Source organism: Bubalus bubalis, chromosome 4 (genome assembly GCF_019923935.1).
Source record: "Bubalus bubalis isolate 160015118507 breed Murrah chromosome 4, NDDB_SH_1, whole genome shotgun sequence".
Lineage (NCBI taxonomy): Eukaryota > Metazoa > Chordata > Mammalia > Artiodactyla > Bovidae > Bubalus > Bubalus bubalis.
In genome coordinates this window covers 159,128,717-159,152,445 of record NC_059160.1, presented here as the reverse complement: position 1 = coordinate 159,152,445, position 23,729 = coordinate 159,128,717, and the positions used below count along the sequence as shown (strand labels likewise).

The 23,729-nt window shown below is 40.5% G+C and overlaps 1 non-coding gene across 1 annotated transcript; it reads right to left on the bottom strand.

Moving 5' to 3' along the window:
- Positions 1–877: 877 nt before the first annotated feature.
- On the bottom strand, positions 878–948 carry TRNAG-CCC. The gene has a single exon. It is a non-coding gene; the product is annotated as a tRNA-Gly (tRNA).
- Positions 949–23,729: the final 22,781 nt, after the last annotated feature.

The following is a 23,729-nucleotide window of genomic DNA, read 5'->3' as shown; positions in this document are numbered from 1 at the left end:
CTCATTTAATCCTGTCAAAACTAATAATATACACCTTCTCTGTCTAAGAGAAACACAAGCTCAGAGAGATTTGGAAAACTTCCAAAAGATAAGACAGTACAGGGAGAAGTCAGGATTCAAATCCAGATCTTTGTCTGAAACAAAAGCAGATATTTCTACTCCTTTAACTGGAACCTCTCCTTCTTTATTCAGTTAAGTCATTCTATTGTTGTTGTTTAGTGGCTCAGTCACATCCTACTCCTGGCAATCCCATGGATTGTAGCCCATGCTGCCGTCTATGGGGTCGCACAGAGTCGGACACGACTGACGTGACTTAGCAGGCTTCTCTGTCTATGGGATTTTCCAAGCAAGAATACTGGAATAGGTCGCCATTTCCTTCTCCGGGGGATCTTCCCAACCCAGGGTTCGAACTCACATTTCCTGCATTGAAAATGTATTCTTTAGACATTATAGTGGAAGGAAAATGATTTACAACATATATAATACATAAAGCATTCATGTCTACACTCTTTAATGTGCTCCTTTGCACCAAGAAGATAAAAGACAAATAAACCAACAGAAACATAAGTAAATGACAAAAATGGATAATTTAAATATAAAATGCACCAATGTTAAAAAAAATATTAAACTACATTCTTTCATACTGATAATTAGGAAGATACAAATTGAAAATATAGTTGCTACATCATTTCTTGCTTATCAATGTGGTAAAGACCAGAATGCTTGATTATATTTTGTGTTGAATATACATTAAGTCTTATACAATGTGTCATTTTGATAGGCAGAATACAGGATAGATATTTTTGATTGATTGATTAGAAACTAGCCCATATAGTGTTTTCTGCTAATTAAGACCAAGAAAAGCACCTGGACACTATGCATTGGCCGGGAATTGAACCTGGGTCTCCCACATGGGAGGGGAGAATTCTACCACTGAACCACCAATGCTTCGCCAGTTTGCTGGTGGCTCAGAAGGTAAAGTGTCTGCCTGCAATGCAGGAGACTTGGGTTCGATCCCTGGATTGGTAAGATCCCCTGGAGAAGGAAATGGCAACCCACTCCAGTACTCTTGCCTGGAAAATTCCATGGATGAAGGAACCTGGCAGGCTACAGTTCATGGGGTCACAAAGAGTCAGACATGACTGAATGGCTTCACTTTCACTTTCTAAGACCAAGAAGTTGCCAGAGAAGAGAGTGAGGCTTTGTTGTCAACTCCCATTTCTGTCAGAGAATATCTGCTTATATGTTAAATCTCTGGGTAGGAGGTTTATTTTTTTAATTGATCTGTTAAGAAGAAAAAGAGGAGGAGAAGGAAAAGAAGGAACAGGAGGAAAAAGAAGAGGACAAAGAAGGAGAAAAGAAAAGAAAACAATAAAGAAAAACACAGGTGATAGAAGGTCCCTGTTGCATTGGAGAGAGTATAGGCATTGTTATGTGATCATGTCTAATTTGCATAGCGTGAATGAGCCCCAATCTATTCATTTATGCCAATACTTTGGAATTTCTACAGAAGCTTAAAAACAAAAGCCTTTAGATGATAGACACGTAGCTCAACTGGTTGAAGGAAACTGGTGGAATCCTAATAGGCTGTGGTAGGTTCTATAAGCTCCTAGAGAGTGAAAGCGCATTAAAGAAATTAAAATCCAAAGTTCTCAAAAGTACTGTGCAAGCTCCTGCCACAAGCTGACTGGACTGTGTCTGGGCCTCTGATTTGCAATTATGTTACATGGTAGGGGTGTGTCTGTGTGTCTTTGTGTGTGTGTGTGCTCAGTCACGTCTGACGCTTTGCAGCCCCTTGTACGGTAGCCCACCAGACTCCTCTGTTCATGGAATTTTCCAGGCAACAATAGTGGAGTCGGTTGCCATTTCCTACTCCAGGGCATCTTCCCCCACACCCTGCCGGGATCAAACCAGCATCTCTTACATCTCTTGGATTGGCAGGCAGATTCTTTACCACTGCACCACCTGGGAAGCCCACATGGCAGGGTTAGTCCAACGTTAAAGAGTACTGGGGGCTTCAGGTGGCACTAGAGGCAAGAACCCACCTGCCAATTCGGGAGACAAGAGATGCAGGTTGTCACTGGGTGGGGAAGATGCCCTGGAGTAGGAAATGGCAGCCCTCTCCAGTATTCTTGCCTGGAGAATCCCATGGACAGAGGAGCCTGGCTGGCTACAGTCCAAAGGTAGCAAAGAGTCCAACATGACTGAAGTGACCTAGCACTCATGTGAAGAGTAGTAATGTTTTATGGCTACAATTATAAATTAATCAACTCAAAATAGTGAACAAATCACTGAAATGGTCTTATTTTATGAAAATATTCAAATAAAACAAATTATCTTTCATTGTGAATGGTGAGCCAGTCCTCAACAAAGATGTGTCTCTTTAAAAGATTTATTGCCTTAACTGAATATTAATTAGCTTTATTTTATATGTCTGCAAATATTCTAAAGCTTCATTAAGTGAAAGTGAAAGTCACTCAGTCATGTCCAACTCTTTGCGACCCCATGGACTATACAGTCAGTGGAATTCTCCAGGCCAGAATACTGGAGTGGGTAGCCTTTCCCTTCTCCAGGGGATCTTCCCAACCCAGGGATGGAACCCAAGTCTCCCACACTGCAGTCAGATTCTTTACCAGCTGAGCCACAAGAGAAGCCCAAGATTACTGGAGTGGGTAGCCTATCCCTTCTCTAGCAGATCTTCCCAACTCAGAAATCGAACTAGAGTCTCCTGCATTGCAGGTGGATTCTTTACTAACTGAGCTATCAGGGAAGTTTAATTAAAGTTTCTCTTAATTAGGCTCTCAATAAACATATTGATTAATATTACAAAAGAAAATCTGGGCATGGCTTTTGCCTGGGGGAAAGCTGATGTTTCTATTTGGTTTGGGTTCATTCATCCCACCTTTTCCACAAAGAGTACTTTGACTTACTTTGAAGGACTTCCTCCTCAAATCCTTAGGTGACGTTATTGCAGCAACACTAGGCTTTTCCCATTGTCCATGATGCCCTGACTCAAAACCTTCACATTCTTCCCTTGCTAGCACTGGGAAGAAGAAACCAAGGGCTCACAATGAGAAGCAAGTCCAATTTCAAACATCAGCAGTTAACTTTTCTCGGCCTCTCCATTCTCTGTGTCTGCTCTATCTTTCATTGTCTCATTAAGGACCTGTTTCTCTCGTGCACCTGGTAAGACACTTAACACCACTTCCTGCCCTTTGTATCTGAGAATTCAGATATCCAGTGAGAGACTCTAACTCAAAGTCACCCTGAAACTGCTTCCCCCAGTACCTGTCCTCTCTCCAATACAAAAATGATGATTAGTCTCACTTGGGTCAGAGTCCTACTGCTGGACCAGCTCACTTGGGCGAGAGCCATCCCATTCCCTTGCAACTATGTTGGTTGGGTTTGGAGAAGGAGGGAGTATTCTCAGAGGGGAAAAAACAGGTGCTATAAATGCAAACAGGTAGATGTCTTCCAGAAAGCCTAGAGACAGTGTACCATGAATAGTAAAGGGAGGAAATGGCAAGATCTTTTCAAAGAAAGATGAAAAGTGTTAAGAGTGACCAAGCTGCAGAGCACGCAATACCATTTGGGTTGACAGGAGTCCCTGGATTTAGGAATGAGGCTATCACAAGTAACCTTGGTGAGAATGCGGCCGGTCAGGTGAGGTGTGAGGGAGTCTGAGGTGACAATATTCAAGGGGGTGGGAAGGTTATTAACCCAAGTGAGAAGTAATATATCCTTGACAAGAATGCTAAAGAGATCTGACAAGAATGCTATCGAGTTAATTTTGTTTCTTGTTAAAGAATGACCATGGTCATAGGCTAATCATCTCTTGACTTTAAAATCCCTGGTTTTCTACTGTGTGAGAGTGGGAAGAGAAGAGGTCCTGAGCAAAGACTGGAGAAAGGAATACACCCCAAACTTTTTGGTGGTTCAGGGCCTCCAGCATGCATGATAAGTCACTTTGGTCATGTCTTGACTCTTTGTGACTCTACAGATGTAACCTGCTAGGCTCCTCTGTCCATGGTAATTCTCCAGGCAAGAATACTGGAATGCATTGCCATGCCCTCCTCCAGGAGATCTTCCCAACCCAGGGATTGAACCCACATCTCTTAGGTCTCCTGCATTGGAAGGTAGGTTCTTTACCACTAGTACCAGCTGAGAAGCCCTCAGGACCTCCTACATGCTCTTAATAAATCATGTCTCTTTGCCACCCAAGGAACATATGCAGTGACCACCAGGAAGGCTCACCACAAAATATCTCACACTGTCTCCACCAACAGATTAATTTATATCAACAATTCCATGTCTGTTCAGTTTCCTAAGTTATATTCTTTCATGAATATATAATTCTTTATATTCTTTTTTCTCCCTCTATGTCCACCTTCCCCCATCAGTCTGAGCACAAAAAGTCCTCTAATACTTTCCTCTGTGAAAGTTTTTTGGAGTTACCCAGAGAGAGTTAATACTTTTTCATTCAAACTCTGCATCTTCGAATGCTCCTCATGTAACAGAGACATTTTATTATGATGGTGCATGCAGTCTCCTGACTGCATGTCCAAGGTGTTATACTGACATGGTTAGGAAATGGTGCAGCCATTACAGAATCTCAGGTATGGGCTGGAACATGAGGCACAGACCAGCACTCTAGGGAAGCTTGGCAATTCTCTTCCTAAACTGGTCTGCCTTGCAGGATTGCTCATATACCTACAGGAAAATACCTGTGGCATGGATACACCTTGGCTCCAATGATCTGTCTGAAACTATCTCATGTACTATCTGCTGAGCTTTTTCTCAAAACCTGGCATGTCCCTGGCATCCTGTAGCGTCCCTCTACTGGATGAGACCAGTCAAGACTCAGCTCCACCCATTATCTGCAGAAAAGGTGACCCAGATCCTTTTCTGATCCATTATCTGCAGAAAATTGACCCAGAGTTATGAGACCAGATGGGATTTACCCAGCATCTGGACTTAGCACAGAGGTATGTTATACATGGATCAAGACCACTTGGGGGGTAATTGAGCCTCAGCTAAGAAGACTGTAGGCCACATTTGAGCTGCAACCCTTCAGAGAAGAAGGTGAGCAAGGTCTTTCTAGAAATGGAAAATGGAGGAAAGGAAAGGGAAAGGCAGGTTAGCGATAGTTGATGCTCAAACATGTATAACTGTCTCCCTGGAGAATAAGTTAGCATTTATATCGAGGTAAGTGAAAACAGTATTCACTAGGAATAAGTGAGACTGGCAAGTGGGACAAAAGAAGGCTTTAGTGCTTCTGTTCAAGGGGTCTTCAGTGACACCTTGGATCTCTTAGGGAGAGAAGCCATGAAACCTTGTGGCTAAAGGCACAGGCACCTCCAGAGTCCAAGTTCACCTCTGACAAGCTGTGTGATCCTGGACACATTACTTAAATTATTAGCATTCAGATTTATCCTTTAAAATCGAAATTTAAAGGTCCTAGTTGGCCAAGTTGTTAGAAGGATTATAAAGCATAAAAAACAAAACATATGAAATGCTTAACACAGTACTTGATTGGTGTTCAATGAACAGTGATTAACTGGAGAGTTTTCAAACTGCAGGGTTTCCAGAAATGTCTGTGTTTAATTTTAGGTAAATGTCTTATTTGTTTGATAGGTTTTGTTTTCTCATGCCATCAGTTGTGGTTCTAGTGGAAAGTTGGCAGAAGCTAAAGGAGATAATGCAAGGGCCTACCCAGTAAGATGCTATATTTGACTGGAAGACTCAGAGAAAAGTAAACTATGTTACTATAAGTTTTAATTTTTAAGGTATTTAATTATATTCCAATTATCTGCAATTTGATCATCCCAAATGGCATAGCTCATATACACAGTCTGTTTAATAAGCTCCAAATTATGGTTTGCAACTCACTGTTCTGGAAAATATGTCTTAATTGATTTCCTAACTATTGATGACATTTTGAGCACTTGATTCTGCATTAACTTCTATAAGGAAGGATAAAATAGGTTAGTCCTATGTAAAATGTCTTTCATGCACTGTTAGCAATTATATTTACAAAAGTATTTTAAAAAGAAAATCAGAACCCTCAGCAGCTTTCAGCCTTCCAGAATATCTAATAGGTGCCACTGGGGAACGGGTCTGTGCTTTTCTCTGCCACATGTGTAGTCTAGGCTCTCCTTGAACACAGCCCTGCCTGCTTCATCAAGCTCCTCTCTCGCCATTCTGCCTAGCTCCCCTTGATCTAGCAACATTGGCCTCCCTGCCTCGGGTTTCTGATTTTCAACCAGCCATTTCCTCTCTCTGGGCTTGTACCACACTACACCCCTGCAAGGCGTGCTCTTTGCCCTGCTTTTGAGGCTAAAAACTACTTAGGTTAGTTTTTTTTATCACAGCCTTTGTCACACATACATTTAAATGGTAACTCTTGTAATTTTCACTTAATTGCCATCATCCCTGTTCACATATATTTTTCATATTGAGACCATGTCTTTTTGGTTTACTGGTCTACTCTCAGCATTAAGCCCAGTTATTGCTGTTCAGTCATGAGGTTGTGTCTGACTCTTTTGTGACCCCCAGTACCTGTTCAATAAATATTTATGAACTGGGTGAATAAGTGAGGAACCTTATACAAGAAGGCAAAGCTATTTCATACTGAAGCTGGTGCTCAAGCTTTTGAGTTGGACAGGTTTGGGATGGAAACACAGATTTGCTATTTAATTATCCTGTGACTGTGAGCAAGATACTAAACATCTCTAAGCCTTGGCATTTTCTCTTCTGTAATATGGAGATAATACAGTACTCTCACATAAAGTTACCATAAGATATAGATTAGGTTATGTTGTATTTGCAAATACCTATTACAGTGTGCAAAGTAAGCACTCAAAACTTCCCAGTGCTCAGGGGTCACTACGGTTAAGAGTAATGTGGAGTAGGAATCTATTTCCATGGTAAACGCCTTGCATGTATCATGAAAACCTGCACGACTGATGTCATAGCAGAGTTAACAGCAACAGCAGCTCAGTTCTTTCTGAAAGCTGATTGAGAGTGTAACTGACCCTCATATGGCACAGAAAGACCATCTGCTGCCTCTTCAAACTCAGCCTGAGAGGCAGTTCTCATCAAGTTGTAGCACCACACAGCTTCTATCATGAGAGCTGGTGGCTTCCCAAATACAGCCAAAACTCTCAGCCGCAATTATATTGTTTAAAACAACGTATGGTGTCTCTTCTTCTGGGAGGGCTCAGCAGGGGCTCTCATAATCACCATCTAAACAACTTCTCGTCACTAGCCAGCATTAGGAAAGAGCATGCTCTCGTAACATCTGGTTTTGACACACATAGACTTCACATCTAAATGTAAAACATGTAGCACTCACCACAGCCAGCAGTCTACACAGTCTGGTAGGAGGCATGTGTATCTAGCTCCTTATAATCCATTCTCTCCAACATATCCATCTCAGATACAACTTGTCCTTTACATCTATAAAACAAAATCATTTTTTAAAAGTTGCTTAAGAACTTGATTTCTAGTTACACACTGTAGAAAATTATTTTGTATCAGAAAGAACATTGGCCTCTTTAGAATACAACTTTTGGACATATTTGTAGGGGAAAAAAAAATCAAATGAAAAAGAACAAAGCTGAAAGTATTACCCTCCCAGACTTAAGACTATACTACAAAGTTACAGGAATCAAAACAGCATCATACTGACACAAAAACACACACGTAGATCAATGGAACAGTATAGAGAACAGAAAAATAAGCCCACACGACTGAGTGACTTCACTTTCACTTTTCACTTTCATGCATTGGAGAAGGAAATGGCAACCCACTCCAGTGTTCTTGCCTGGAGAATCCCGGGGACGGGGAAGCCTAGTGGGCTGCCATCTGTGGGGTCGCACAGAGTCGGACACGACTGAAGCAACTTAGTAGTAGTAGTAGTATGCATGGTCAATTAATCCACAACAAAAGAGGCAAGAATATACAATGGAGAAAAGTCAGTCTCTTCAATATGTGGTGCTAGGAAATTGGACAGCTACATGTTCAGTTCAGTCACTCAGTCTTGCCTGACTCTTTGCAACCCCATGGACTGCAGCACACCAGGCTTCCCTGTCCATCACCAACTCCCAGAGTTTACTCAAACTCATGTCCATTGAGTCAGTGATGGACATCTCATCAACCATTTCATCCTCTGTTGTCCCCTTTGCCTCCCGCCTTCAATCTTTCCCAGCATCAGGGTCTTTTCAAATGAGTCAGTTCTTTGCATCAGGTGGCCAAAGTATGGGAGTTTCAACATCAGTCCATTCAGCTTCAACATCAGTCCTTCCAATGAATATTCAGGACTGATTTCCCTTAGGAATGATTGCTTGGATCTCCTTGCAGTCCAAGGGACTCTCAAGAGTCTTCTCCAATACCATAGTTCAAAAGCATCAATTCTTTGGTGCTCAGCTTTCTTTACAGTCCAACTCTCACATCTATACATGACTACTGAAAAAACCACAGCCTTCACCAGATGGACTTTGTTGGCAAAGTAACGTCTTTGCTTTTTAATATGCTGTCTAGGATGGTCATAAGTTTTCTCCTAAGGAGTAAGCATCTTTTAATTTCATGGCTGCAATAGCCATCTGCAGTGATTTTGGAGGCCAAAAATATAAAGTCAGCCACTGTTTTCACTGTTTCTCCATCTATTCGCCATGAAATGATGGGACTGGATGCCGTGATCTTTGTTTTCTGAATGTTGAGCTTTACGCCAATTTTTTCACTCTCCTCTTTCACTTTTATCAAGAGGCTCTTTAGTTCTTCTTCACTTTCTGCCATAAGGGTGGTGTCATCTGCATATCTGAGGTTATTGATATTTCTCCTGGCAATCTTGATTCCAGTTTATGCTTCATCCAGCCCAGCATTTCTCAGGATGTACTCTGCATATAAGTTAAATAAGCAGGGTGACAATATACAGGCTTGACATACTCCTTTTCCTAAAATTAGAACATTTCCTCACACCATATACAAAAATAGACTCAAGTTGCATTAAAGACCTAAGTGTAAGACCTGAAACTTTAAACATCCTAGAAGACAACATAGGGAGAACACTCTTTGACATAAACCATAGCATTATGAGGTTTTTGGATCTGTCTCCTAAGGCAAAAGAAACAAAAGCAAAAATAATCAAATGGGACCTAATTAAACTTAAAAGCTTTTGCCCCCAAAAAGGGAATTATTAACAAAATAAATAAACAACCTAGCGAATGTGAGAAACTATTTGCAAATGATATGGCTGTCAAGGAGCTAAATATCTAAAATACATAAATAGCTCATATAACTGAATATAAAAAAAAGACCAATTTAAAAATTGGCAGAAGACCTAAATAGGCATTTTTCCAAAAAAACATATAGATGGTTAATGGGCACATGAAAAGATGCTCCACACTGCTAATGATTAGAAAAATGCAAATCAAAACAACAGTAAGATATCTGTCCACAGCTTTCAGGATGACCATCATCAAACGTGTGCAAATAACAAATGTTGGAGAGAGTGTGGACTAAAAGGAACTTTTCTACACTGTTGTCGGGAATGTGAATTGCTGCAGCCACTACGGAGAACAGTATGGAGATTCCTTAAGAAGCTAAAAATAAAGTTACCATATGATCCAGCAATCCCACTCCTGGGCATCCATCTGAAAAAGAGGAAAACTCTAATTTGGAAAGATACATACACCCCAATGTTTGTAGCACCACTATTTACAATAACAAAGACATGGAAGCAACTCAACTGCCCATCAACAAACAGATGAATAGATAAAGAAGATGTGGCATATATATCTGCCATGTATATATATGAAATATTACTCAGCCATTAAAAGGATGAAATTCTGCCATTTGCAATAATGCAGATGGACATAGAGAGTATGCTTAGTGAAATAAGTCAGAGAAAAATAAATATTTTATAGTAACACTTATATGTGGAATCTAAAAATTAAAACAAATGAAAATATAGCAAAACAGAAACAAACTCACAGATATAGAAGCCAGTGGTTACCTGTAGGGAGAGAGAAGGGAAAAGAGGAAACATAGGGGGATGGAATTAAAGAAATACAAAGTACTGTGTATAAAATGTGAAGTGAAAGTCGCTCAGTCACGTCAGACTCTTTGTGATCTCATGGACTATACAGTCCATGGAATTCTCCTGGCCAGAATACTGGAGTGGGTAGCCGTTCCCTTCTCCAAAGTATAAAATAGGTAAGTAACAAGGATATATTATACAGAGAACTATAACTATCATTTTTAAATAACTGTTAATGGTGTACAATCTGTAAGAATACTGAATCACTATGTTGTATACTTGTAACTATAATATTGTAAATCAACTATACTTCAATTAAAAGTAAAAAATAATGAAAAATTAATTCTTAGTTGGGTCAATTGTTTTTAAGTGAATTCATTTTATAATAAAATTTCAAGTAGTATTAATACCTGAGAGAAGACAGTGACTTAATGGCTATCATTCAGACATATATGGGATGACCTTCAGAGGTCATTAGGAGAAAGACCTTCTAAGCCATCTTTCCATTATTACTAAGAACATACACATTACATGCATATGAGAGGGAATTTCATATGGAGGTTAGCCTCAACACTGGGAACTACCAAAGAAAAATTAAAAGTCTCAGCTTTGTGATAGAGCTGATGCTGGAATGTGGATACCAGGTCAGAGATTATAGTTACCTGACCTCTTGAGTCTGGTTGAGGTCATGTGACCAAGCCTCGTCCAAGTTAAATAAGCAGATGTGCTGATCGTTAATTTGGGGGAGAACCATTTAGGAAGTAAGAATGCTTTCTTCATCCTCTATATTCCCAGTTGTCCGCTGTTTCCTGAGGAGCCTGAGGTTAAAGGGATGGTTAAACCACAAGTTGTAAGGAACATGATTCTCATAACCATTGCCTGGAGAAGTCACTTATTGGCATCCATATTGTACTATTTCAGGGGCCAGACATATATTTCTGTTGTCTTACGACACTGAAATTTGGTTAGTATTTATTACAGCAGTTAAAATTGTCCCAATTCTTATATTCTTTTAAAGGTAAGGAAAGTCACAATTTTTCAGAATGTTCTTAAGTGAAGTCATCCAAGAAGTGAAAACGTTGGTATAGGGTGTGTCTAATACAGGATACAGAGAAGGCAATGGCACCCCACTCCAGTACTGTTGCCTGGAAAATCCCATGAACAGAGGAGCCTGGTGGGCTGCAGTCCATGGGATCGCTAGGAGTCGGACACGACTGAGCGACTTCACTTTCACTTTTCACTTTCATGCATTGGAGAAGGAAATGGCAACCCACTCCAGTGTTCTTGCCTGGAGAATCCCAGGGACGGGGGAGCCCGGTGGGTTGCCATCTATGGGGTCGTACAGAGTCGGACACGACTGAAGCGACTTAGCAGCAGCAGCAGCAGCAATACAGGATAAGTTTTACACAGGGTGTTCTACTTGCTGAAGTGATATCTCTGGAGTTTTTGACTTTTACATGCTGTGGAATCCTGATAAGTATTTCTGAAATATTATCAATTACTATTTTGAGACACTTGCTAGTTTTTGACATTTTGCTCCTTGGCTTCATGACCCTGTCCTAGACATCAGGGACCACAGAGTCACCACAATGTTGAGCTCGTTGTTTCTTCCCCAGTGCATGGAAAACATAATATGTGCATTAGCCAACCCTTTCACAGAGAAAGCCATATCTCTAATATAATCCAAAAATCACAAAGCAAATGAACTGACCAATCATGTTTTAGGCAGACAAAAACACTCAGAAGTGGCACAAACTTAGATAACTAGATTGTAGTCCAGTCATATTATGTGTCTGACTCCAAAATTGGAGTTAGGGTAAATTTTAAAGAAGGGTTCAAGTTGATTAAACCAATGGTGGTCATCAAAGTAAGACTTTTCATTGTTGCTATTTTTTTTTTTTTAACACATCTAAAGAGTCTGTCTGAATAAGTTTGGGACACTTCAGCAATATGTAAACCGTGAACTTCCTGATGTTCAAGCTGGTTTTAGAAAAGGCAGAGGAACCAGAGATCAAATTGCCAACATCCGCTGGATCATGGAATAAGCAAGAGTTCCAGAAAAACATCTATTTCTGCTTTATTGACTATCCCAAAGCCTTTGACTGTGTGGATCACAATAAACTATGGGAAATTCTGAAAGAGATGGGAATACCAGACCACCTGATCTGCCTCTTGAGAAATCTGTATGCAGGCCAGGAAGCAACAGTTAGAACTGGACATGGAACAACAGACTGATTCCAAATAGGAAAAGGAATACGTCAAGGCTGTATATTGTCACCCTGCTTATTTAACTTATATGCAGAGTACATCATGAGAAACGCTGGACTGTAAGAAGCACAAGCTGGAATCAAGATTGCCAGGAGAAATATCAATAACCTCAGATATGCAGATGACACCACCCTTATGGCAGAAAGTGAAGAGGAACTCAAAAGCCTCTTGATGAAAGTGAAAGTGGAGAGTGAAAAAGTTGTCTTAAAGCTCAACATTCAGAAAACGAAGATCATGGCATCCGGTCCCACCACTTCATGAGAAATAGATGGGGAAACAGTGGAAACAGTGTCAATCTTTATTTTTGGGGGGGCTCCAAAATCACTGCAGATGGTGATTGCAGCCATGAAATTAAAGGACGCTTACTCCTTGGAAGAAAAGTTATGACCAACCTAGATAGCATATTCAGCAGCAGAGACATTACTTTGCCAACAAAGGTCTGTTTAGTCAAGTCTATGGTTTTTCCTGTGGTCATGTATGGATGTGAGAGTTGGATTGTGAAGAAGGCTGAGCACCAAAGAATTGATGCTTTTGAACTGTGGTGCTGGAGAAGACTCTTGAGAGTCCCTTGGACTGCAAGGAGATCCAACCAGTCCATTCTGAAGGAAATCAGCCCTGGGATTTCTTTGGAAGGAATGATGCTAAAGCTGAAACTCCAGTACTTTGGCCACCTCATGTGAAGAGTTGACTCATTGGAAAAGACCCTGATGCTGGTAGGGATTGGGGGCAGGAGGAGAAGGGGATGACAGAGGATGAGATGGCTGGATAGCGTCACTGACTGGATGGACGTGAGTCTGAGTGAACTCCGGGAGTTGGTGATGGACAGGGAGGCCTGGTGTGCTGCGATTCATGGGCTCTCAAAGAGTCGGACACGATTGAGCAACTGAACTGAACTGAATCTTGGGACTTTAAACCAATATCCCATGTGCTTACAATGCACAGTAATACTTGAGAATGACTGTATTAACTGTAAATCATAACATATAAATATCCATGAGAAGGTAGTGCAAAGGCTGATACAAAAATATAAATGGAAGCATTTTTTTGTAGTGTTAAACATTAGAAATGGAAGAACAGCTTTTTAAAGGAGAAAAGCACAAAAAGCTACCGAAATTACGTCTTGTCCTTGCCCAGGCACGTTGGCCATATAGGGACAGCATACTCCACTGTAGGTTCTTACTTGGATGAACAGATGCTCCATTTCTGGAACATCATCAGGGTTCCTGATGCGCTGAAATTAAGGCCGTATCCAGAGAAAGCAGAAGATGGAGTGCCATAGGGTTGTCAGGCCTTTACAGACACTTTTCAACCACTCACCGCCAGACAGATTTCAGAGACTCTCTATGTAAAAATCCTAGCACTGGCAAAATAGTCATTAAGAGCACAGGTTTGGATGTTTAGGTCTAAAACAGAAGCATCCATACCCACTGCAGAGGGTTGTTCTAGAGGAAAAGCTAGAATAATAATAACCTTGTTCTATGCATTATACTAAACAGTGTTCACAATTTAAGGCTTTACTTTCTGAGAGGTGAGTGCTCAACTATATGTAATTTTATATGTGTATATATATATATAATATATATTAATATATAAATATATATTACAGATTTAAACATATAAAATAGATAATACACATATAATTACATATATTATATATAATTTATTTATACTATATATATATGTACATATATAAATATAATTGAGGTGTTAGCCTTATCCTCCCATTGAGGAATTAAATCAGTATTTGATAAAAAGTTATTTCTGAATCCCAGAAATTCATTGACATGCAGTGTCCTTTCCCTTCTCCTTGACAATACCCTAAAGCCAACATGATATCAGGAGAGATATATAGTAGAGAATAAACAATACATTTCAAATATGCAGAGTCTATACCTTAGCTTGCAGCCTCATTCTTTTTTTTTTTTTTAAGCTGCTCCTCCTAGGCCCACAAAACCATCACTCCATTTGAATGAGAGGTTTCACTTCCAACAGTCATGGGTGATTTCAAGATTCCTAAGATGCATGGTGAGTGATTTCCTAATTCTGAAAACCATTAATTAGGGTCTTCTGTTCCAGGGACACCATCCATACCCAACAGTTCTTTTCAACATTTATTCCTTGGGAGTCAATATGTTGTGAGCAATTTCAATGGCTTATTTTTCATTTTTCTCCTGGCCTACTACTCCCTTGCTATCCTCTCTTTCCAGTCCTGCAAACTGCAGACCCACAGCACTGCAGAGTCCCAACGTTACTATTACTCTTTCTAATGAGGTACCCTGGTACCTCTCATCCGTTCCTCCACAAGCCCATCATTACGTGTGTTCACTGAGAAGCATATCTGCATATTTTCAACAACACAGCCAAGGCCTGAGAAGCTCTCTATGTGATGAAATAATCAGAGGAACAGTGACGTTTCCCAGGGAGAGTGCTGCTTAGAAGAACACGCTGTTCTTTTCGGGTGAACCGCTGTGTCAGGGAGCCAGGAATGCAGCTGAGGGTCGCTCACTGGAGCCAGTAAAAGGCAGCATCAAAGGAATGATCTGAAATGTGAAAAAGAATCAATAATCATTCTTCAAAATAAGGCCTTTTCAAACATGGCAAATGTCACTGGCTTTTGGCAACACTACTTGGGATTTATTCTCTCAAAAAGGGCACCACCACAGGGCTGGAATAAAAAGCCCTGGTATGTTATTCTTTGAAATGGCAAAATGACAGAAGAGCAGGCACAGGGAATTCAGGCCCAGATGTAAATTAAATGTGCATAATTCCTCTAGGCATTTTTTATCCATCTCCCCCTCAGGGCTGTGCTGCTAAACTAGTGAGTCCTGTCAGTTTAGCTGAGGGTGGGGAGTGGGGCAGGAAGGGTCTCAGCAGAGCCTGGAGGCTCTCACTCACTCTCAAAGGGAAGTTCCAAATCAATATCAAAAGTGATTGCTAATTTTTCGTTTCCTCCAAAGCTTCTGCTTTACAGGCTACAACCTGGTGATTTAACTCCTCCTCCCCTCCTGCCCACTTCTGAGCATGTTAATCTCACTCTGATTATTCCACTTCTCTCCTTCCCTTGATGTTGAGCCAGCTGGATCACTGTGATGGCCCATCCTCTAGCTTCCTGATGCTGAAGTCTCCTTGCCTCTATCATTTGTCATGCTTACATCAGAAAAATGGGTCCAACAGTTAGATCTGATCATACCACATCTCCTGTTGACCTCTAAACTGTTGGGGGATAAGCAAAACAACAACAACAACAACAACAACAACAAAAACAGAGTTCAACCATCTTACATACATTTTACATCCTTCCCAGTATAGCTCCAATCTTCTTTTTTCAGTGCAATCGCCTATGCATGCATGCCCAGTCGATCATGTCTGACTCTTTCTGATCCCATGGACCTCCTGATATACCATGCTTAAATGGATGCAGTGTGTTTAGTTACTCAGTCACGTGTGACTCTTTGTGACCCCATAGCCCATAGCCTGCCAGGCTTCTCCATCCATGGGATTCTCCAGGCAAGAATACTGGAGTGGGTTGCCATTTCCTTCTCCAAGAAATGTATGAAGTGCCTTTTCCCAACTGTCCACCTAGGAGCCACTGGTATCCATCCTTCAAATACCATTGTCTATAATGGAAGGCTTCATAGGCATAAGAAGAGCTACAGGAACCCACTATCCAGGGATGGATCTCACAGACAAGTGCTGCACTAAAAAACAGTTACCACTCTACCACAGCATATGAACCCATTTATATGAAATTCAAAAACAGGCAAAATAAATTCATAGTGATAAACTAGCAGCTGCCTCTTGGAGGTGAGGAGGATTGGCTAGGGAAGGGGAACAAAGAAAGCTCTCTTGAGAGATTGAAATGCCCCATCCAATATCTTAATCTGGGTGGTAATTTCATGGGTGTACACATATATAAAAATTCACTGTGCTACACAATGGAGATGTGTGAACATTACTGTATATATGTTACACCTCAATTAAAAGAAAACAAATAAGTGACATTTTGGAAGAAGCATTTTCTATGTCCACATGGCCACCACCACCCAACCTCTGCCCGTCAAACAATCATTCTCTTTTATGCCCTCGCTGTCTATATTACAGTTCTAATTACAACAGATGGCCCTTATGGTGCCTCTTTTGTTCTTAGCCTTGGGCATCTTTATAAAAAGGAAATAAATAGCATTTTTCTTTTCCTTCCCAGCACTTAACACAGTGTTTGGTCAAATACTGTTGAATGAATGCAGTAAGAAATCACAAAGAGAATAGCAAGCGTGGGGACTCCTCCTGTTATAGACATCTCCTAGCAGGGCTCTGTGTTTCTCAAAAGGCAGGATTCCAAACTGCCATCTTCTGTCACCCAGTGTCTGTTCATACACTGCACTGTCTTTCCCAATAAAAAGTTGAGTGAAGGCAAAAGAATTTAACTGCGTGATTATGTTCGGACCACTCTACTCTGGGCTAAGAGAGCACACACAGTGAGGCTTGTCAGCTGAATGAACATAAGGCTGGTTAGTTGTTTAAAGAAAGAAAAATTAATTTGCAGCTGTCAGTCAGCTGAACGGGATTTGCTTCACTTCTGAAATTTATTGACAGGCTCTAATAACCAGCACTTAAATTGTCTTTTCTGGAAGCAAACACTGAAAACCAAAAGCCAGAAATCTGATGTTCACCTCTGGTTCCCAAGCAAAACAGAAAGAGGCTATTGTGGTCATATAGTTTTTATAGCATTTTCAAATTTTAATAGACATTTTTGTTACTGGAAGTTTCCCAAATTAGGTTGCTGTTTTTCTTTATTACACAAGGTTAATATAGTCTGAGTGTTTCTGGCAAGGTGTACAGCAGAGAGTGGGGAAAAAAATAAGAACCATGATTGCCTATAATAAAGAGGGTGTTGAAGCCTCAGATTCAACAACCATTTTATTGGGGGACTTCTGGTGATGGGCTTTTTGACATATTTTAATTCAAATACCCTTCACCAAAAGAAGGATTTATTAGACCTAATTACAGATGGGAACATTGAGAGTAGTGAGGTAAAATAGTTGCTCAATATCACAAATATCACAGGCTGAAGTCAAATTTAACATACCTCACACTAAGTTGTATGATGTCTGGTGAAGTAATACCTTGTAATGTTACAGATGCAATTTTTAGGAAGGAACAAAATTCTCCCTAGCTTCCCCCAAAACTCATCACATATGTTTACTTGACTTCAATAAACTAGCCTCTCAGATAGAGATACATCCTACCATACCAATCAACTCAAGGCAATATTTACCAATAGCTACTAAGAAACAAGGTCTTCCCTGGTGGCTCAGCAGTAAAGAATCTGCCTGCAATGCAGGAGGTGTGGGTTCAATTCCTGGGTTAGGAAGATCCCCCTGGAGGAGGGCATGGCAACCCACTCCAGTATTCTTGCCAAGAAAATTCCATGGACAGAGGAGAATGGCAGGCTATAGTCCCACAACTGAAGCGACTGAGCACTCAGGCACTGAGAAACAAACCCATTTCCATCTATTTATTTTGTACACAATAGGGAGTCATGAGGAGAAGAGAACAGCCTGTGCCTTCAAGGAGCCCTGAGTCTACAAAGAAGGGACTTGGCCACTTCTCCAAGGTATATAGAAAGTCAGGGATGGTCTTACTGTGGTGATCTCTACACTTGCTAGTCAGCCAAGCAAAAAGCAGTAGCCCCTTGTTGAAGTCACTAGTTGTTCCCCTTGGGAGTCCTGAGACCTGAGGGACATCCTATGGCTGCAGAATTTTGATCCCAGGGGACAGCCGTCTTTGTCTCCTGGACTTTCTGCTGCAGGTTAGGACAATGCTTGAAGTGCTAAAGGAATTGATGAGGTAGACGATGCTTGAATGTCAGGGACTTGGTGGGGAGGGTGCAGGATTTGATCTCCTCTTGAGGAACTAACTAATTATATCTACCACAGGCAAGAAGAATTTAATGAGGAGAGTGAGCTGTAGGTTAAATTTCTTCCATTGCACACAGATTAAGTGAGAATCTACTGGGTACTAGGGCTGTGAGCCCCAGTGGGGAAGGTAGATGTCAAAAGTTGCCACTCAGGGTGGGAATTGCTCAAATAAAGATAGGGGCAAAGTGTAATTAGGGCACAGAGAAGGTCACCTCTAAATCTACCTGGAGTAGCTGAGAAAAGTTAGGCAAAGATAAATGGAAGAGTGTTCCAAGATGAGACCCGAGCACACAATCAGGCACACAGGTACTAAAGAAGGAGTTGTGTATCTGGAATGATGGGGTTTTGATACGGTTAGAACAGAGGCTTGTGCTGATTGTTTTGAATTGTTTTTCTACTTGTCAAGAAAAACAATTTACTCTTTTTTATTTGGTTGGTTAGTATGTTTGATTTTTTTTAAAGGTTTTTTGTGTTTGTTTGTTTGTTTTTGGATGCAGACCATTTTTAAAGTCTTTTTTGAATCTGTTATAATACTGCTTCTGTCTTATGTTTTGTTTTTTTGGCCATGAAGCATCCAGGATCTTAACTCCCTGCCCAGGGATCAAACTCACAACTCCTACATTAGAAGGCAAAGTCTTAATCACTGGACTGCGAGGGAAGTTCCTTATATTTGATTGTTTATCTGCCTGTTTTTTCCTTTTTAAAAAAATCCTCCAAAAGGTGAATTATCTCATTTAAAGATAGAAGACCGTGTCCTACCTATATTAATCACCTTTCTCCAAAGAAACAGAAACAACAGAATGATTGAGAGAGAAAGATTTATTTTAAGAAGTTGGCTAATGCAATTGTGGAGGCTGAGCAAATCCAAAATCTGCAGGGTAGGCTGACAGGCTGAAGACTCAGGGAAGAACCAACATTGGAATTCAAGCCAGAAGGCTGGCTGCTGGCAGAATCCTTTCTTGCTCAGGGTAGGATAGGGAGTGAGGCAGTCTTGTTCTATTTGAACCTTCAATTAATTGGATGACCCCCCACCACCTAATGAAGAACACTCTGCTTTACTTAAAGTCCATTGGTTTAAATGTTAATCTCATCCAAAATACACCTTCATAGAAATATCTGTAACAGTTTCAGCAAGTATGTGGGCACTGTGGCCAACCAAGTTGACATATAAAATTAGCCACACAGGTCCATAAAGTAAAAAGACATGTTCAGAACTCCAAGGACTTTGAGTTTTATCTTTGGGGTAATACAGAGCCCTTGAAAAGTTTTAATCAAATAATGATTTATAAAGTAGATAGAGTTGCATTGCAAATGATGCCTACATTTTTAATTGAACAGATGCTAATTGTATTAACTGAGACAAATATAGAAAGAAAAATCGAATTTGGTCATGTTGAGTTTGAAATAGCAGTATGACAGCCAGGTATAAATATGCAAGAGGCACTGGAAACACAGGCCTGTGTGTGAGTATGTGTGTGTGTGGCTGAGGCTAGAAGATAAAAATTTTGAAATTGCTATTATACACTTAACAGCTAAAATCATGCATTTACAGTGGGTAGAGAATGAGAAAAGAGATGAGGATGGTATTCTGGTGAAGGGAGAGGGTAAAGGAAGGTTAATTACAAGAAAATACTTAGAATAAATGGTGAATAAAAATAAAGAAAGGGTCTCTTAAAATGTGGAGGAGAAAATGGACTTTGACTTAAAGGAAGAAGAGTAAATCAGGAACAAAACAAAGTCACAGTGATCTTCGTAAGTTAATTCTAAGAGATAGTGGATATGAAAACATCTCACTGAAGGCTGAAGGAAGATGAAGGAGGGGGCCAGAGGATAAAGGGGAAAGTCAGAGTCAGAAAGGTGAGAACTCTGAACATGAAGAAAGCTGCTACCCCTCAACATCATAGTTCAGTGCAAAGAGAAGCAACAAAGAACACATGAGACACTGAATAGCAGAGTTCAGTTCAGTTCAGTCGCTCAGTAGTGTCCGACTCTTTGCGACCCCATGAATCGCAGTATGCCAGGTCTCCCTGTCCATCACCAACTCCCGGAGTTCACTCAGACTCACGTCCATTGAGTCAGTGATGCCTTCCAGCCATCTCATTCTCTGTCGTCCCCTTCTCCTCCTGCCCTCAAACTTTCCCAGCATCAGGGTCTTTTCAAAAGAGTCAGCTCTTCTCATCAGATGGCCAAGGCATTGGAGTTTCAGCTTCAACATCAGTCCTTCCAATGAACACCCAGGACTGATCACCCAGGATGGACTGGTTGGATCTCCTTGCAGTCCAAGGGACTCTCAAGAGTCTTCTCCAACACCACAGTTCAAAAGCATCAATTCTTCAATGCACACTTTTCTTTATAGTCCAATTCTCACATCCATACATGACCACTGGAGAAACCATAGCCTTGACTAGATGGACCTTTGTTAACAAAGTAATGTCTCAGGCTTTTTAATATGCTGCCTAGGTTGGTCATAACTTGTCTCCCAAGGAGTAAGCATTTTTTAATTTTATGGCTGCAATAGCCATCTGCAGTGATTTTGGAGGCCAAAAAAATGCTCAACATCACTCATTATCAGAGAAATGAAAATCAAAACCACTATGAGGTACCATTTCACGCCAGTCAGAATGGCTGCAATCCAAAAGTCTACAAGCAATAAATGCTGGAGAGGGTGTGGAGAAAAGGGAACCCTCTTACACTGTTGGTGGGAATGCAAAATAGTACAGCCACTATGGAGAACAGTGTGGAGAATCCTTAAAAAACTGGAAATAGAACTGCCTTATGATCCAGCAATCCCACTGCTGGGCATACACACTGAGCAAACCAGAAGGGAAAGAGACACGTGTACCCCTATGTTCATTGCAGCACTGTTTATAATAGCCAGGACATGGAAGCAACCTAGATGCCCATTAGCAGATGAATGGATAAGAAAGCTGTGGTACATATACACAATGGAGTATTACTCAGCCATTAAAAAGAATACATTTGAATCAGTTCTAATGAGGTGGATGAAACTGGAACCTATTATACAGAGTGAAGTAAGCCAGAAAGAAAAACACCAATACAGTATACTAAGGCATATATATGGAATTTAGAAAGATGGTAACAATAACCCTGTGTACGAGACAGCAAAAGAGACACTGATGTATAGATCAGTCTTATGGACTCTGTGGGAGAGGGAGAGGGTGGGGAGATTTGGGAGAATGGCATTGAAACATGTATAATATCATGTATGAAACGAGTCGCCAGTCCAGGTTCGATGCACAATACTGGATGCTTGGGGCTGGTACACTGGGACGACCCAGAGGGAGGGTATGGGGAGGGAGGAGGGAGGAGGGTTCAGGATGGGGAGCACGGGTATACCTGTGGCGGATTCATTTCGATATTTGGCAAAACTAATACAATATTGTAAAGTTTAAAAATAAATAAATAAAATAAAGTCAGCCACTGTTTCCACTGTTTCCCCATCTATTTGCCATGAAGTGATGGGACCAGATACCATGATCTTAGTTTTCTGAATGTTGAGCTTTAAGCCAACTTTTTCACTCTCCTCTTTCGCTTTCACCAAGAGGCTTTTTAGTCCTTCTTCACTTTCTACCATAAGGGTGGCATCATCTGCATGTCTGAGGTTATTGATATTTCTCCCGGCAATCTTGATTCCAGCTTCTGCTTCTTTCAGCCCAGCATTTCTCATGATGTACTCTGCATATAGGTTAAATAAGCAGGATGACAATATACAGCCTTGACATATTCCTTTTCCTATTTGGAACCAGTCTGTTGTTCCATGTCCAGTTCTAACTGTAGCTTCCTGACCTGCATAAAGGTTTCTCAAGAGGCAGATCAGGTGGTCTGGTATTCCCATCTCTTTCAGAATTTTCCACAGTTTATTGTGATCCACACAGAGGCTTTGGGATAGTCAATAAAGAAATGATGCTTTTCTGGAACTCTCTTGCTTTTTCCATGATCCAACAGATGTTGGCAATTTGATCTCTGGTTCCTCTGCCTTTTCTAAAACCAGCTTGAACATGTGGAAGTTCATGGTTCATGAATAGCAGAGGTGGTACAGAAAAGCTGACACCCTGTCAGATGAAAATTGTGGAGGAAGTAAAATGTGGAAACTTTTAAAGACCATAGGAGAGTTTTCTATAACTAAGAGAAAGGCAGTGTTTTACTCTCATTTCCTTCCAGGTGAAAGGTCATCATTAACATAACATTGCTGGCCTCTCTCTGTTCCTGCACTTATTCTTCCCCCATGGTGTATGGATTTGTCTTACGGGTAAAGATGGAAAAAATAAACTCTGTGCATTTGATTCAGAGCCTCCATCTTCCTCTTAAGAGCAAGCCCTGCCAACACAGGTGCATGCCCTGGACTGCTCTCTGACATGTGGCCAAAAATGAAGGGGCAGGTCAGTCTGTCTAATTCTGGGGATCAGAGTTAGGGTCATGATCTACAAACATCTGCCTCCCTCTCTAATGTCATTATTATAGGTAAAAGAAGATATCACTTCTGTTAATTACTGGTCTTGGTATTTCACAGATTTAGTTAACTATGAATAAAAGAGGAATGCTAATATTAGGCATTTGATTCCCAATAAGGATTAAAGTAAAGGTGGAATATGCATGTTTACTCATCCATATCTAAACTAGACTAGATAGAACATGACCGTGGCATATACAATACAAAAAAAAAGTATTCAGTATATAGTAACTCCTACAAATCAGTAAGAAAAAGACAAACATCATAAAGAAAATTGGTAGATAAAATAGATTTAAAAATACCATTGGTAGTTTGATAGGGATTGCATTAAATTTGTGGATTATTTTAAGTAGTATAGTCATTTTCACAACATTGATTCTTCCAATCCAGGAACATGGTATATTTCTTCATCTGTTTGTGTCATCTTTGATTTCTTTCATCATTGTCTTTTGTTGAAGTGGTGTATGAAAATGTTCCTAATGTCTCTGATTTTTCATTGCTAGTATAGAAGAATGCAAGGCATTTCTGTGTATTAATTTTATATCCTGCAACTTTGCTATATTCATTGATTAGCGCTAGTATGGAAACACAAAAGACCCTGACTAGCCAAAGCAATCTTGGGAAAGAAGAATGGAGCTAGAGAAATCAATATGCTTGACTTCAGGCTATACTACAAAACTGTAGTCATCAAGACAGTATAGTACCGGCACAAAAACAGGAATACACACAAAGGGGACAAGACAGAAAGTCCAGAGATAAACCCACACACCTATGGGCACCTGGTCTTCAACAAAGGAGGCAAGAATATAAAATGGGGCAAAGACAGCCTCTTCAACAAATGGTGCTGGGAAAACTGGACAGCTACATGTAAAAGGATGAAGTTAGAAGATGTTTCAACACTATACACAAAGATCAACTCAAAATGGACTATTATAGACCTAAATTTATGACCAGAAACTATAAAATTCTTGGAGGAAAACATAGGCAGAACACTCTTTGGCATATATAACAGCAAGATCCTTTATGACCCACC